We start from the raw sequence: 15,789 nt of genomic DNA, 5'->3' as shown, positions 1-15,789 counted from the left end.
CAAGAGGTGAAGCATTCAATGCATTCAGAATATATATCTGGTTCTCCGCATCTTGAGCTGCTCGGGCTGCTCGGGCTGAGTATTGGTCTGTCTGGCCAGAAGGGTGAGTTAGCTGGACTGTCTTAGCTGAACAGTCGATCAAGGCTTGGTGAGGACCCAACCAATTCATGCCCAGAATGACATCTATGGTAGAAACCTTGAGGGACATAAGTGAAGCAGTGAATAGTAACCCTCCAATTTCAATGTGGTTGTTGTGGGTTATCATCGAGGTATCCCACCTCGAGCCTGGAGAGCTAACTACAAGTGGAAGGTACATATTCTCGAATGATAATTCGTGATTGCGTGCAAATGCTTCAGAAATGAAAGAATGTGATGCTCATGTATCAAAAAGAACAGAAGCTGGGACTGAATTCACTAGGAGGGTACCCATCACAATCTAGGGGTCCCGTCGATCTTCTTCAACCTTTACATGATTAAAATGACCATGATTGAGTGCATGCGACCTGGCAATTGGGTTTCTTGGTTGACGAGCTCGTGCCTTTTTATTCAGTGTCGGGCGACAGCTAGCATCACGGTGCCCTGGCTGTCCACACTTGCGGCATAAACCATCATTATGAGGAGAAGCCATAACATTGGGTTGACCACCCTGGATCATTAGTTGTCTCGGCGGTGGAGGCAGACGAGGTGCAACTTAAGATGGCCTTGGTGTTGGAGCAGGTCGGTGATGGACATCGTGTGGGATCCAGACTCAACATTTCTGAGAAGGCTGACCCGAGGATGGGCCAACATCTCTAGTACGCTTGAGCAAATCCTGGTACTCAGTTAGACCAGTTTCTGTTCGGAAAGCCTGACTGACAAGCGTCACAAAGTCTGCGCAATCATGAGCAACAAGTGTGAGCTTTATATCGGAACGCAGTCCTTCAAGGAATTTCTCCTGCTTGCGAGGATCAGTGCAGACGTCATCTGCAGCATAGCGAGATAATTCAAGGAACTTCCTCTAATATTCATCCACAGTCATTGTGTCCTGTGAGAGTTTGCGGAACTCCATCTTCTTCCGTGCACGAAAGGCTAACTGAAATTCCCGCCAAGTGGTTACAGTCTCTGCATGCAGCATACCCCTGTGGCTTTCCCACCATTGAGAGACTGGACCCATCAAATGGAATGTCGCGAAGGTGACATAACAGGCAGGGGCAACATTGGCTGACTCCATCTCAAACAGGATGTCACAAAGCCAATCATTAGCATCCATTGGATTGGTGGAGTTGCGGAAAATGGACGGGTTGAGGTGCACAAATTCTGGTAGTGTTATTGGGGCAGGCTGTTGATGAGCATTCTGGTTTGGAACCTGAGCCATTACCCTAGCCATAAACTAGTGATACAATTCAAATTGCTGCATCATTGCAGCAATATAAGGATGAGGTGGAGGATCATCAGCCATCCTGCTAAAAACATCAGGGAGCGGTTGTACCAAGAGGTTGAAGCAGGTGTATGGAGTCATCCATGATGTAACTTGAACATGAGCAAAGGCACAGTACGTACAAAACAGTAGTCATTAAAGACATACATATACAAATACAGAGCCATTTACATATTGTTAGTATGAGTTCGAACAAGAGAATCATCCTATACATACTAGGCGGCACGCTAGCATGCGATGGAGGGATACAACAACGGGACATAGTAAAGGCTACACCCACATCGGAGAAAACCACTAGAGCGAGGAATCTGTAGGGGACAATGCAAGGTGCCCTCGATAAAAGGATCCTGTGGCCAGTGAACAATGTGAAGCAGATCCTGGCCCTCCATTCAAGAAAGGTGTATTACAAACCTTCGGGTGGATGTGATCACGAGAACCTAAGGTAGAGTTAGCAAAATCATTTAACCCGAATAGAAGAGAGATCAGAGTACCAGAGTATAGATGAGGAGTAAAAGATCCTAATAACACCCAATGGCGACATGGGCCCGTAAGCCACACAGCCATGTTAATAAAACAGTTTTTCAAACACTAGACTCAACTTTGGCCAAGGAGTTAGAAAGGGGGTTCCTACAGGCAGTTGGCAGTGATACCAACTTGTGACGCCCCCGGTTCAATCGTACACTAATCATACATGCAAATGTGTATGATCAAGATCAGGGACTCACGGGAAGATATCACAACACAACTCTAGACACAAATAAAATAATAGAAGCTTCATATTACAAGACAGGGGTCTCGAGGGCTCGAATACAAGCTCGATACACAAGCGTCAGCGGAAGAAACAATATCGGTATACAGACATAAAGTTAGGCAAGACTTCCTTAAGAAGGCAAACACAAAAGCAACAATGATCGAACAGGCAAGGCCTCCTGCCTGGGACCTCCTAACTACTCCTGGTCTTCAGCGGCCTCCGTGTAGTAGTATCCGTCGGTGGTGGCATCTGGCTCCAAGGATCCACAATCTGGTTGCGACAACCGGAAAGAAGGAAGAAAGGGGAAAAGGGGGCAGCAAAGCAACCGTGAGTACTCATCCAAAGTAATTCCAAGCATCAGATGTATACTAAGTATTCATTGGTATCAAAGAAAGGTATGTATGTATGGACTGAACTGCAGAATGCCAGAATAGAGTGGAAGGCCTAGCCTATCAAAGACTAGCATCTTCAAGCAGTGCCAAGTGCCTTGCAACATGTAGAAGAGTAAAGAATAGCAATTTATAATTAACAAGCATGTCGTAGCATTAATGCCCAGAGAACCTTCCTCGACTCCATGCGAGAAAGCAATCCAGGAGCCACATATCTCAAGTATCCATTTCTAGTTGTAAAAGATCAGGATATGAGTATGAACGTCCGTTACCATGGACACGGCTATTAATAGATAATTTTCGCAGCAAGGGTGCACCATGATTTCCAACCCACTTGATTATTCTAGCCGGACACACTTTTCTGGGTCAATGCCCGGCCTCAGAAGATCAACATGTCGTAGCCCTACCTAGCCTCAGCAGAGAGGTCCCCGCCGGCCTACATACTAAGCACTCTAGGGTCTGGGACCATCGCCCGTTGCACTCCGGGTCGTTGTGCGACGAGCCAGGATAAGCACCACCTCATACTGGATGGCACTGGCCCGACAGGCCCACAATGCTGAACTGGATGTCTGATAAATCTTCGGCAGATACTGCGACGTCGAGGCCCATAACTATTCTCGCGTGGTGGTTAGTGCGTAAAGGCTAAAGGCCAACTCAGAACAAATACCGAAACCATAGTGTATTATTAGCTTGCGGAGATGAGCAAAGACTAATGATCGCTGTGACCCCGTCGCCCCGTCTCGTGGACTTACGGCAAGTTCCTAGAATACCCGGCTGTGCCACGTAATTAACTTGCGGGTTCTCTCCTGGCCCGCCCGACTTGCGGGTGCTCAATGTCAGCATCTCAAGGGGCATCAACTTGCAACTACGGCCACGCCGCGCTGGAGAGACCCCCAAGGAAACATCCGCATGCGTTGCACGGAACATCAAGATGCAGTTGTATGAGTAGTTTATCTTGTGAGAGAAAAGGATGAACGAGGGAAGGTCTTATTTGCAAATGTGGAGAGGGGTGTATGTATCTTTTTGCAAAATTTCCATAGTTTTCTTCCTATATCCGTTAGTTATAAATCGGACGGCCTATATTGCAGGATGGCAGGCACACCATCATCACCAACTCTGTATTTTATAAGACTAGCAAGATGCCCGTGCGTTGCACGGAGCATCAAGATCTGGTGGGTGAAAAGGATGAACGAGGGAAGGCCTTATCTGCAAATGTGGAGAGGAGTGCATGTAAATTGTCATAGTTTCCTTCCTATCCGTCAGATACAAATCGGATGGCCTATACTGCAGGATGGCAGGCAGATAGTGTGCCTGCCATCCTGCAATATAGGCCATCCGATTTATATCCTATGGATAGGACGGAAAGTATGGCAATTTTGCAAAAATATACCCACACCCTCTCCACATTTGCAAATAAGGCCTTCCCTCGTTCATCCTTTTCTCCCACAAGATGAACTACTCATACGAATACATCTTGATGTTCCGAGCAACGCATGGGCACGTTGCTAGTATAAGAGAGTAGTAGACTAGCAAGATGCCCGTGCGTTGTACGAAACATCAAGATGCATTTGTATGAATAGTTTATCTTGTGGGAGAAAAGGATGAACAAGGGAAGGCCTTATTTGCAAATGTGTAGAGGGGTGTGGGTATTGTTTTTGCAAAATTGCCATAGTTGAACCACGGCGACCATCACGTTTCTTGTTTCTACCACTGAAACACCCACACGTGATTCCCACGACACCACTCCAACCCACGGCACGACGTCCCCCGACATGCGCCTCACCCCTCTTGGCCCCACTGCTCCTCTATCTTTGTGTGCATGACATTTGGGCCAGCTGAACTGCAGCGACCATCAACTTTCTACCATAGCCACACCCGATTGGATGTGGTTTGCCTGCACCGCTCCTGTGGTCCGATCCGTACTCCCGCACCATAGAATTTTCTTCCAGTGGCTGTGACACATTTTGTCCCGGGCATCAATCCTCAGCTTTAGTACTTCTGTACTATAGGTAGTACCCGCCGGTGTGGCCATCTACGCCTCGTAACGGCTCGACGCCCAGCTGTCGCACCATCGCCACGACCACGCCACCACCGACCGGTTCATCTCGACCGAGTGAGTCGTGAAGTACTCCACCAGCATGAGAATGACATGTGGGTCAGCCGCATTTAAGGTATGCATGTCATTGACTCAGAGGCCGGTGGACTAAGTCACCGATGCTCGGTCCCGTGGGCCCCGAGAGGGAAACGTAACTCCTGGGCAGGCCTTGTGGTGCTCCCGTAGTACGAGCTCGTGCAAAATCCGGAATTTGTTTCTTACTACTACCAACTTGTAAGGTACACGTGCATTGAACACATGAGATTTGGTAATGAAATTATGAATAAATAACACACTATAGCATTTAATCTTTGAGTCATATATGCATGATGTAGATGTTCATTTAATTCTTATAGTTCATCTACTTCAAAATCAATTAGTTTTATAAAAAAAATCTATTTTAAGATTCATGGAATTGTTCATTGTAAAGCATAAAGTAAAAACAAATAGTGACAAATCATTTTGAAAAAATAAGTTTGGGCAATTAAGATATGGAAGATTCTAGAACAAAGGAGAAGTGCTTGTGTTTTGAGGTTTGTGCATTATGCTTAAGTTCAACCATTGAGTCTTCTAGATTCTACATGTGGCAGAATCTGGTGGAATGTAGATGATATCCAACGGCCAATAGTGCTCGGATTTGCCATCTTTGTACCGTCGGATTGGCTTCATCCAACAACCAACTTTCAAAGTTATTCACACACTATCTCTACTCTTATAAAATACGAGTTGGTGATCATGGTGTGCCTGCCATCTTGTAATATAGACCGTCCGATCAATATCTCACGGATAGAAAGCAAACTATGACAATTTTACAAAAAAAACCGCACCTCTCTCCACATTATAGATAAGGCCTTGCCTCGTTCATCCTTATCTCCCACAACCTCATTGTTGAGCAATTAAAAAAGGAAGTCTTTGGAACAATCTGGCATGGTGACCGCTGTCGGCGCCGTCCATCCCCATATCTCCGCCCAGTCCGACCACCAGTCACCACAACGCCCCACTCCTCCTTACCTTATCTCTCATCTTTCTCGAGATATCATTTTTTCGTTGAAATTCTTGAGATACCATTTTTCCGATAAAATTCTTGAGATATCATTAGTTTTTACACATGGGATTACTCCTGCATGGGTCAATCACAATAGGTGTTTTGTAAAAAAATGCATCTTGATGTTCCGTGCAATGCATGGGCATCTTGCTAGCTAGTATCTCTACTCTTATGAAAAAACAGAGTTGGTGATGATAGTGTGCCTTCCATCCTGCAATATGGGCCGTCCGATTTATATCTGACGGATAGGAAGGAAACGATGGCAATTTTGCAAAAAGATACTCGCACCCCCCGTTCATCCTTTTCTCTCACAAGATAAACTACTCATATAAATGCATCTTGATGTTTCGTGCAACGCATGGGCATCTTGCTACTAGGGGTATAGATGTGCCGGCCCGTGCATTGCAATGGATCCAAAGTATATCTATTTAGTGGAGTGCACTCTAAACACATTATCTATTTATTTTTCTCTAACCTTTTGTAGCCATGCAACCAAGCCACATAAGCTAGATGGGTGCCCCCCACATCATATTATTCATACTATGTTGACTAAAAAAAGATAAATCACCCAAAACAAGATCTTCCCTTTTTTGTTCCTATGATGTTGTGTCGTGCACGTACCTAGTTGTATAGTGGTAGTATTAGTTGTAGTACAAACTTCGTACTAGTAGGCGTAGTAGTACGGAATGCTCCTACACTATCAACGATCCCCATCATACACCAAATTTATTGGCTTCCGTGCTACAGCTAGATCTTCCCCTCATTTCTGTTTTCCAACCCGGTGGCGGGCGGGGTGCGGTTTTCCAATAGTCGGTTTTATCAATGGCGGTCCCACATGAAAGTGAAAATGTTAGGCAACACGCCTCCCCTAGCTATGTGGCATGCGGGACGGGCCGTGGAGTACTCCTGCTTCTCGGGCGAGTGCGGGCGCGACGCGAACACGACAGTCCTTTTCCTATGACTAGCAATGTGCCCGTGTGTTGCGACAGATCCAACGTATTAGTGTCGGAGGTGTCGTGCGACATATGCCAAGGGATAGCTTATCATGGACGGGGCTAATAAAACTTCGCCGGTGCCAGGAAACTGGATGAGGCGAAGACATGCACGCCAGCGGATCTTACCTAGGTTCAGGGCTCTCCTAGGATATTACACCCCTAGTCCTGCTCTCCGGGGTCTCCGCATGATCACTATCTCAACTGGAAGCTACAAGTTGCTCCTTGAGTTGTTTCTCTAGAGGAGGAACAAGAACAAGGCTAGCCCTAGCTCCCTCTCTATGTGTGTGTGTGTTTCTCTAATAGTCTGAACCCTTTGCATGGGTGCCCTGGGGGTTTATATAGGCCTACCGCCCAGGGATACAATGTTAAACCGGTCGGGTGTAGGCCCAGACCGTTAGTGTCTCTTTTGGCCGGCTTCTCCGCTGGCAGCTAGGGCCTGCCGACTGGTGGGCCCTGCCGGCTGTCTTGTAATCGGCCGACAGGCCACGCCAGCCGCTTGCGGGTCTTGCCGGCGGCTCATCACTATAGTCGTGCTTCTAATGATGCTTGCTTTGTCGGGGGAGGCATGGCTACAGTCCCACCACCTGGCGGTCATTCACTGTAGCCATTCCCTATTTCTCCCAGCTGATGGTGCACAAACTCTTAATTGGGGGAGGGCCGCCTACTGGAAACCGGCCTCCCCCCAAGCCGGCTAGCTGAGCTTGCCGCATTCTGGCTTTTCACAGGCTGGTAGGGCCTGCCACCTGTGGGTCGTACCGACAGCCCGTCATGGGAGCTGGGCCCCTCTGTCTTGAGTGAAGTCATGGGCGGAAGGGCTACAGTGTCGCGCCGTGCGGGAGATCACCAGCCGGTACGGCGCACTGTAGCCATGACCCGCCCTGGATTCGAGGGTGGCAGGCTTCTCTGTAGCCACGCCTCGTCTCATCGCATTCATGGATCAGACTTCGAGGGCGCTTGGGGCCTCCTGCTATAAACCGGCCCCTCTGGGGCCCACCTGCTAGGAGCCAGCCCTCTGGCAGCCGGCCGCTTGGACCAGCCAGCCACAAGAAGGCGGCAATCAATCTTTGAGGCTTGAGGGGCGCAGTCGGCCTCGATGTCTTGAAATGCCATGGAGGGCAGATGAGGCTACCCATGGCCAATAACTCCGACAAGTAGAATAGTAGTACTTGTTCACAAACTTGAAAAAAATCACTCTTGTTTTGATATACTCCTAATATATTACTTTTCACTCAAAATATATTTCTCGGGCTGCTTTGATGAGGTGAGGGAGGGATGTGGTTGCTTTCAAGATAATAAGGGGCTTTCTGCAAATTGGAGCAGAGAAGTGGGCTATTGTTGCAAAAATGCCACAACTTACCTCACTGCCATTAAATGCAGATCCAATGGTCACAAACTACGGATGGCAGACACACCACCATCACCAACTGAGTCTTTTATAGGAGTAGGAGTAGAGAAACATGTATAAATTGTAACATTTGGTTCTGCTCCTTGGCACGATCGATAGAGATAAATAACAATTGGAAACGCTAGGGCGGGGCTATTTCCGCCAGATTAGCAGGGTACGTAGTAGCTAGGTTGACGCATCGTCGGTTTGGTCACATGCGGTCCGACATGTTCTAGTGTTTCTAGCAAGATGCCCATGCGTTGCACGAAGTTGATGGAAAAAGGTAAGCACAACTTATAAATTGAGGGATGGAGTCACTACAAAAAAAGACAGTTCCGTAACGATACGTGTTTGTCATAGTAGGTCATGTTTTCTATCATGCATGTACATCCATGACGATTTTACGATAAAATCAAGATAGTCATACCTGTATTGTCGTAGAAGTGTTCCATGACATTACCAAAATTATCATCACGGAAGTGTCCACTTCCATGATGATAAATCGCGCGTCACAGCAGTGCTTTCGTCAAGGGTGACCGACACGTGGCATCCACCGTAACAGGTCGCCGTTAAGCTATCGGGTGCGGTTTTAGATCCGATAACCCGTTAATAGCTCTGACCAATGGGAAATTTCCATGTGTGAAATTCTGATTGGACGAAGGAAACATGTGTCAGCTCATTAGTGGGTCAGATAGGCGCATATGATATGTCGACACGTGCGACGGCCCACCACCGGCTCATTTAGCTTACAAAGGCCGGCCCGTTTGACTTGGTCAAAAGTTAGTGGGCTGGCCCATGAAAAGCCTGTTGATGGTCTCTTCGCAAATAGCCCATTTTACGGCCCGGTAACTCACACCCCCTTAGGGGCTTCACGAAATCGGCCCAACAACGTCATGTGGGCCGTCGAATATAAAACCAGCCTGTTTCACTTTCAGCCCATGTATGGCCCACGAAATCTTTTGGCTCGTATGAGCCCTTCGTATCTCTAGGCCCTTTAAAGGGCCATGATTACTCTAGCCCAGAATGAACAGTAAATTTCTTTGTACCCGTTAACGGCCCATGATTCACATGGGCCGTTTCCAGCCTATGTTAGCTTTCGGCCTACTGACGGCCCATAAGTTCTGGGTCTCCTTTTCGGCCCTTGATTACTTCTGGCCCGTTACTGGCATGTTCCCCTAATGGGCCAAATTCGGCCCGTGGCAAGAGTCGGCCCGTTCCTGGCTTGTTAACCCGTCACGCCGTTTCCAGCCCGTCCTATATTCTGGCCCATTAACGACCTGTCATGCCTGCGACAGAATTAAGCCTTTGCTATCCTCCGGCTTGTAAACGGCCCGTTACCGTGTTGGGCCGATACCAATTACGCCCCTTTACGGCCCATGTAGACCCATTTATCCGATGGCCCGAGGCCCACCGATTCTACGGCCGTGTTGGAGGCCCATTGGAGGCCCATGGATCCTACGGCCCATAGCAGGGTCATGGTTACCACGGTCCGTATATGGCCCATGGTTTTTGCGGCCACTAGCAAACCAGGGAAAACGAAGACGAGGAAATAAATAAGCCCAAATCTATCGCTAGGCTATTAAGGCGATTGCACAGGTTACATCCACTGGGCATCAAAGATCGCCACCAGTGCAAATATAGGGAACACCCTACACTATACAAAAATGGCTTGTTGTTTTCTTCAGCTGGTGGCTGCACGTTAAGAACAAATTTTGTATCGCAACAAAACAAATTACAACTATAAAACAAAAGGAAGGTTGGCATCACAGTTAACAGTATGGTAGATAAATGCACCACCAGAAGTTTAGAAGCTCAGTTCATTTGACCTGACTGTTATGTTTTCATGTTGTATTGTCCGATGGAGAACCATAACGTTCGCCTTCATTTCTCCTAGGCTCCTGAACAACATAGCAAATGTCCGATAGTCTGGTTTCAAAACCATGCATATCTTGACGACATCGAACAATGTCTGTCCTTGTCTCACAAAGGGTCTCTGTTATGGAACGGACTTGTGTCTGGAGCGCAGATATAACATAGTTTAGAGCTTGCATATCTTGATCATGAGGTAGTTTGGACGAGGTTGCCTTAACAACCAACCCAGTATTACATAGGAACGTGCTTTTGGCACTGTTAGTGGACAGGTGCTGACCCACTACAGCAAGAGTTGACATTGCGGTTATAGTTGCCTCGCCACCTTCAGAAGGTGGCGGTTCCACCATTTTTTCCATAGCTTGCTGAAAAGTTGAGTTTTTACATTAGTACCATAACAGAAAATATTAAGGAGGCAGCAAAACCAAACAAAATAACTTTGGTCTATATACAGAACTTATTCTGGTGAATCCATGTAAAATAATAGTTGTATTTTACTGCAAACTACATAATAAAACCAGGTTCCAAACATATGACCGTGTACCCTGGCTAATGTATTGTCTATTTCTTCACATTGTATTGACAACTAAGGATAAAGAGACAAAGTTTATAATACGGTAAGCATAATATGACATCATTCATATCACAAAACAACTGAGAACAGACAAACAGGCAATTGTAACATTGTGTGGGAAAGTCCAACACGAAACTAGAATACGGCTCAAGATCAAAGGAACATCACTCCTCTCTTTTTAACCTTGTAAGGTGCAATGATACACTAAGAAAATTGTGTATAAAATTGAAAAGACTAATAGACATTGGCTGGAAACCATGCAGTTCAAGGCACGAGTCAGTGTAAGTACTAGTTAAAAGGCATGAGGATTAAGGACTTACAATAGCGGCTTTGACTGGTGTAGTCATGCCCTTCGTCTTGCTGGTGTGACAGTCCTTGAAGATTTCCACAGCATTTGGTTCAGGTACTTTTTGGTCCGTGCGGGCTTTCCTCTGCATTTGGAACAAGTCAATATAGATCTGATAATATGGTATAACGAAAAGAGTGAAACAGCAGCTAATTACAAGAGCCTCGCAGTGTGCAATATAGCTACGAGATCCTGTCGTCTGTTGGAATTTCACTTTCTTACGGTTGGCCTTGTTCTTTTAACAGTTCACCTACAAGAAGATCGATTTGTGTGGCACATGAGTAAATAGGACTTCAACATGTGATCTGATCACACATATATATATAATGTACCTGATACGTCAGATCGGACCAGTGTTTAACGAGGCCTCTCCATTCTTAATCCGATATATTTTCCACTGGAGATGTTTGGGCAAGTTCACTATTAGCCTTGCCTTCAAAGTGAGTTTTCCTCAAGTTATACTGATACTGTCGCAGAGCAGACTTGAAAATATGGGTGCAAGCTTGGTTGCATCATCTTGGCTATCCAACTCGAACCTCATCTTTTGAAAATTATGGGAGTCTCATTATCAGCAACCTAGAAAGTATTGGACAGTGTAAGACGATATTACTAGTTTCCATACATAACCATACTTACAGATAAATGGTCGAGGAAGTTGTTTAACTGGGTTTCGTCTTTGTCATTCCCGTACTGAATCCATGTTGGGAGGATACGTACGTGACACCTAACAGCAACCGCTGCCACTGATACTAACTTGGCTGACTCTGTAGCATCATGTTGCCTTTTTCAACCTGCCTCAAAACAGATCTCCATTCTTCGTCCTCTAAATTTAGTTAATCTATCGAGCATTATCCCTGGTGCTAGTCCAACAACAAACATGCGAAGTGTTAGTGTACATCAAACTGTGAGACTACATATAAAGAAGCATGCAACTGTAACTTGGCTGCAGCAACTACCTTCTTGCTGTTGAAGCTCACAAAGTTCATCCGATCTTGCCAACTCATCTTGTGTCAAGAGTGCTTCGGAAGTAGTGTGAGATGGCAAGGGAGCTTGGGAACATGCTGCTAGCTGAGTTGACCAACGAGTAAATCATGCAGCTGGTGGTACTATGGAAGGTGTTTCAACAACTAGGGTTATCTCTACTTGTTTGGTGGCAGCTATTTATTTCTGTTTGTCTTGTTCTGCAGCTCGTGTAGCACGGGATACCCTGTTGGTAGAATTTTCCGCTGGACATTGACCTTCTATTGCACCATCAATACGAGTAGAATCTGCAAGATTCTTCTGCTTCCCTTTCCCTATCGTTCTGTCTTGCTTCCTCTTTCTCTGTGCCATGTTAAGTCAAGCCGACAAGAAAAACGAATAACAATTTAGTTCTTCAGAAAAAATTGATGCGTGATACAGATGAACTGAACTTTGATGTTTGACAACCACATGATAGGAGGATGTAATATGTACTAAAAAAAGGACGGCATGAGATAACCAGAACTATGATGTGTAAACTAAGCAGAAGACATTTCACTAAATTAGAAGCAATGCAATGGAAGGTAGACACCATATGAAAGATGCTACAAATGTCTCTCTGCCAAGTTAATAGTGTCTCATCATAAATGCCGTTTAAACAAATGTGAAGCAGTACAAGAAATAAATCATATGCAAGATGCAAACAACATCACAGTACCAAGTTAAAGGTCTCTCGTCATTAATGCCATTGCATATTCACAGCATTGCATATTGATAGCTTATGATGTGTAAACTAAGGAGAAGGCATTTCAACAAATTAGAAGCAACGAAAGCTAGACACCATATGAAAGATGCAACGAATATCACTCTACCAAGTTAAAAATGTCTCATCATAAGTGCCATTTCAACAAATTAGAAGTAGTACAAGCTAGAAAAGAATGCGAGATGTAACCTATATCACACTCCCAAGTCAAACGTGTCTTATGATAAGTGATTGTTGCAGGTTACACAACAGTAGTACTTTGATGTAAGAACATGGTGTGATAGACAGATATTGTATGTTCTAGAAACAGGAACATGTGTCTTATTCACAAGTATAATGTGTAAACTAAGCAGATAAAATTAAACAAATTAGAAGCAATACAAGCTATACATCATACATAACATACAACCACATATAACAGTGCCAAGTTAGAGGGAGCACCTGTGATGGTGCACAAGGGGAGACGTGCTCATCATCAACACAGCTACGTTGAGTGTCTATGCATGTGTTGTCTTGGAAATCATCTTCGGGGGATGGAGGAGTAGAATCTGTAGAGGCCCTCCGTTTGGAAGGAGCACCATCATCTATTGCCTTGCCAACTTCCTTCTGCTTTATTGAATTTGAATTGTCAAGTAAAACCGACAAGAAAAAGCAATAAAATTCACTCTTCGGAACTCATTCGTGCATGATACTGACAATCACTACTTTGATGTAAGGCAAACACATGATTCCAGGATGGAATAATACGAAAAACAGGACGACATGGCATATCCACAACTGTTTGTGTAAACTAAGCAGAAACCATTTCAACAAATAAGAAGCAATGAAAGCTAGACACCACATGAAAGATGCAACCAATATGACTCTGCCAAGTTAAAAGCGTCCCATCATAAATGGCATTTCAACAAATTAGAAGCAGCGCATGCTATAGATCATATGAAAGATGCAACTAATATCACACTACATATACTAAAGGTGTCTCGTCATATTAATTTATGCGGGATACAAAAAAATAATAGTTTTATGTAATGACATGCTTAATAGAAAAATGTACTATGTACTAAAAACAGGAAGGCATGTCACATTAACAGGTATAATGTATAAACTAAGTAGAATAGCAGATGCAATTTAACCAGATTGGAAGAATTACAATCTAGACACCATATGCAACATGCAACCACATATCACGCGATGCTAGTGTAGGGGAAATGCGGTAATCAACTATAGAGCTACGTTCACTATCTTCATCTAGCCTTGCTGTTTCTTGAGAATCATGTGGGGAGGCTGACGCTGCAATCTTTAAATGACGATATTTTCTCATAGTAGTCCAATTGCCTGACTGCCTCATCATAAGAGATTGATGAGCGATACACAAGAACATTAGTTTGATGTAAGAACATGGTTAATAGACAGATGTACTAGTATGTACCAAAAACAGGAAGGCGTGTAAGCTAAGCAGATGCAATTTAACCAAATTGGAAGCAATACAAGCTAGACATCCGGCTGGAGTGGTGAGCATGATCATCTAGGACCTGATAGCCTGGTGGGAGGCGGGCTGCTTCGCCACCATCGTGGCTTTTTAGTTGGCTTCCAGGTGATGCATGTCTGTGTTGGGCTTGTCACTGGCAAGGCCAATGCCCTGACTAGCCATGTGACTTCTAGTGCTCCCGGCATGGTGGTTCATATAAAAAATATCTTTCCTTACCATAATAAAGACCTACTTCGGCCTTTCGAATACAAGCTAGACACCATATGCAACATGCAACCACATATGACACCGCAAAGTTAAAGCACGCACCTGTGATGGTGGTTCATTAGGAGCGAGGTCATGAACTCCAAAGCAACGTTTACCGTCTCCATCTACCGACACTGCACCTATTATAAGGTTGAAACGTGTCTGGCCTATCCGCGTACGATACTGGAGCGACTTCTCTCTTTTCTTTTTTACTTCTCTCATAGCAGCAGAGACTGAAATACCTTGCATAAAAACACAATAGTGAGAGTATGGGTGAAGTGTGTGCAAAACTAGTGCAATGTAAAAGTAGCAGATAGCAGGTGGCTGAAAAATAAATGACAGGAGACATATGATAGCTCTACAACATTGCATGGCAAACGGAATTAGATTCTACTCCGTATGATTTTGTAATATATGAGCACAGGAAATGCAGGTACTCCTCCAGCACATCACCACATGTGGTCCTATCAAGATAACAGTCGACAGAAAATAAATAGGTCAGTCGATTTTTTCATGAACCATCCAATCTATAAGGAACGGGAAGATGGCCTTCGTCTACCTCCTGCCAGTCACTGTTGACGATCTTTCTCGAAGCGCCAGCAACCACCGGCCCTGACCCCTACCTCCGCCGATCCGCCCTCCCCTCGACCTCACACCACCGCCGTGCTTGGCAGCGCCCCCAGGCCATCCCTTTAATCCCGGTCGACCTCCATATCAGGCGCCAGAAACTCTAGGCCCCACACGCCTCTACGATAAACACCGAGGTGCGGCTTCCCCGGCGTAATAGGCGGACTAGCGCCTGTTATGCTGGGTAATGCTTCCATTAATTGGGAATCAACTGGCCAGGAATTGAAATCCAGGGGGGCGACGGACCTCTAGCTAAGGTGAAATAGTATATGAGGAGAAACCTTGTGCATCGCGAGTAACTAGGAACATCTAGTATCAAGAAGAAGCGGTCAACTTGTGTCTTCTGTGGGATGAATACCGTGCAAGAAGACATGTAAGATTTGCACGAATAAGGGAAAGAGGAGTACCATTTCTGGTTGCCAGTATGGTCGCCTCCACATGTCGCGCCAATCTTGTTATTTTTGCCGAGGAAACTGATGTTTTGGAGGAGGGTGTAGGCTTGGACGAACCCATGGCCAGATTGTTGACTGTGTTGCCGTGGCTGTATGTCGACGGAGGGGAAGCAGATCCGAGGCGGCGAAGGACGGTGTAGCAGGAACAAATCCGGTGCAGTGGACGGTGGCAAAGTTGGAGAGCCGGCGGTGAGGCGCAAGACAGCATGGTTGAACTGACTCGGCCTCGGCTTCAACTACTATCCTTGGAGGGCATTGCAGTTCAGGTTGCGGTGGACGACGACGTCGGGGTATCGGCTCCGGCGTGATGGAGGAGGGCGTCGGTTGATGGGTGGGATGAGATGGCGGACGGAGGACGCTTGGGTTTCGCGGCTGGTGGAGATGTAG

The sequence above is a fragment of the Triticum urartu genome, chromosome 3A (assembly GCF_056163025.1).
Source record: "Triticum urartu cultivar PI428250 chromosome 3A, HENAU_Tu73, whole genome shotgun sequence".
Classification (NCBI taxonomy): Eukaryota; Viridiplantae; Streptophyta; class Magnoliopsida; order Poales; family Poaceae; genus Triticum; species Triticum urartu.
The sequence above is the reverse complement of the archived record's forward strand: the minus strand, read 5'-3'. Positions refer to the sequence as shown.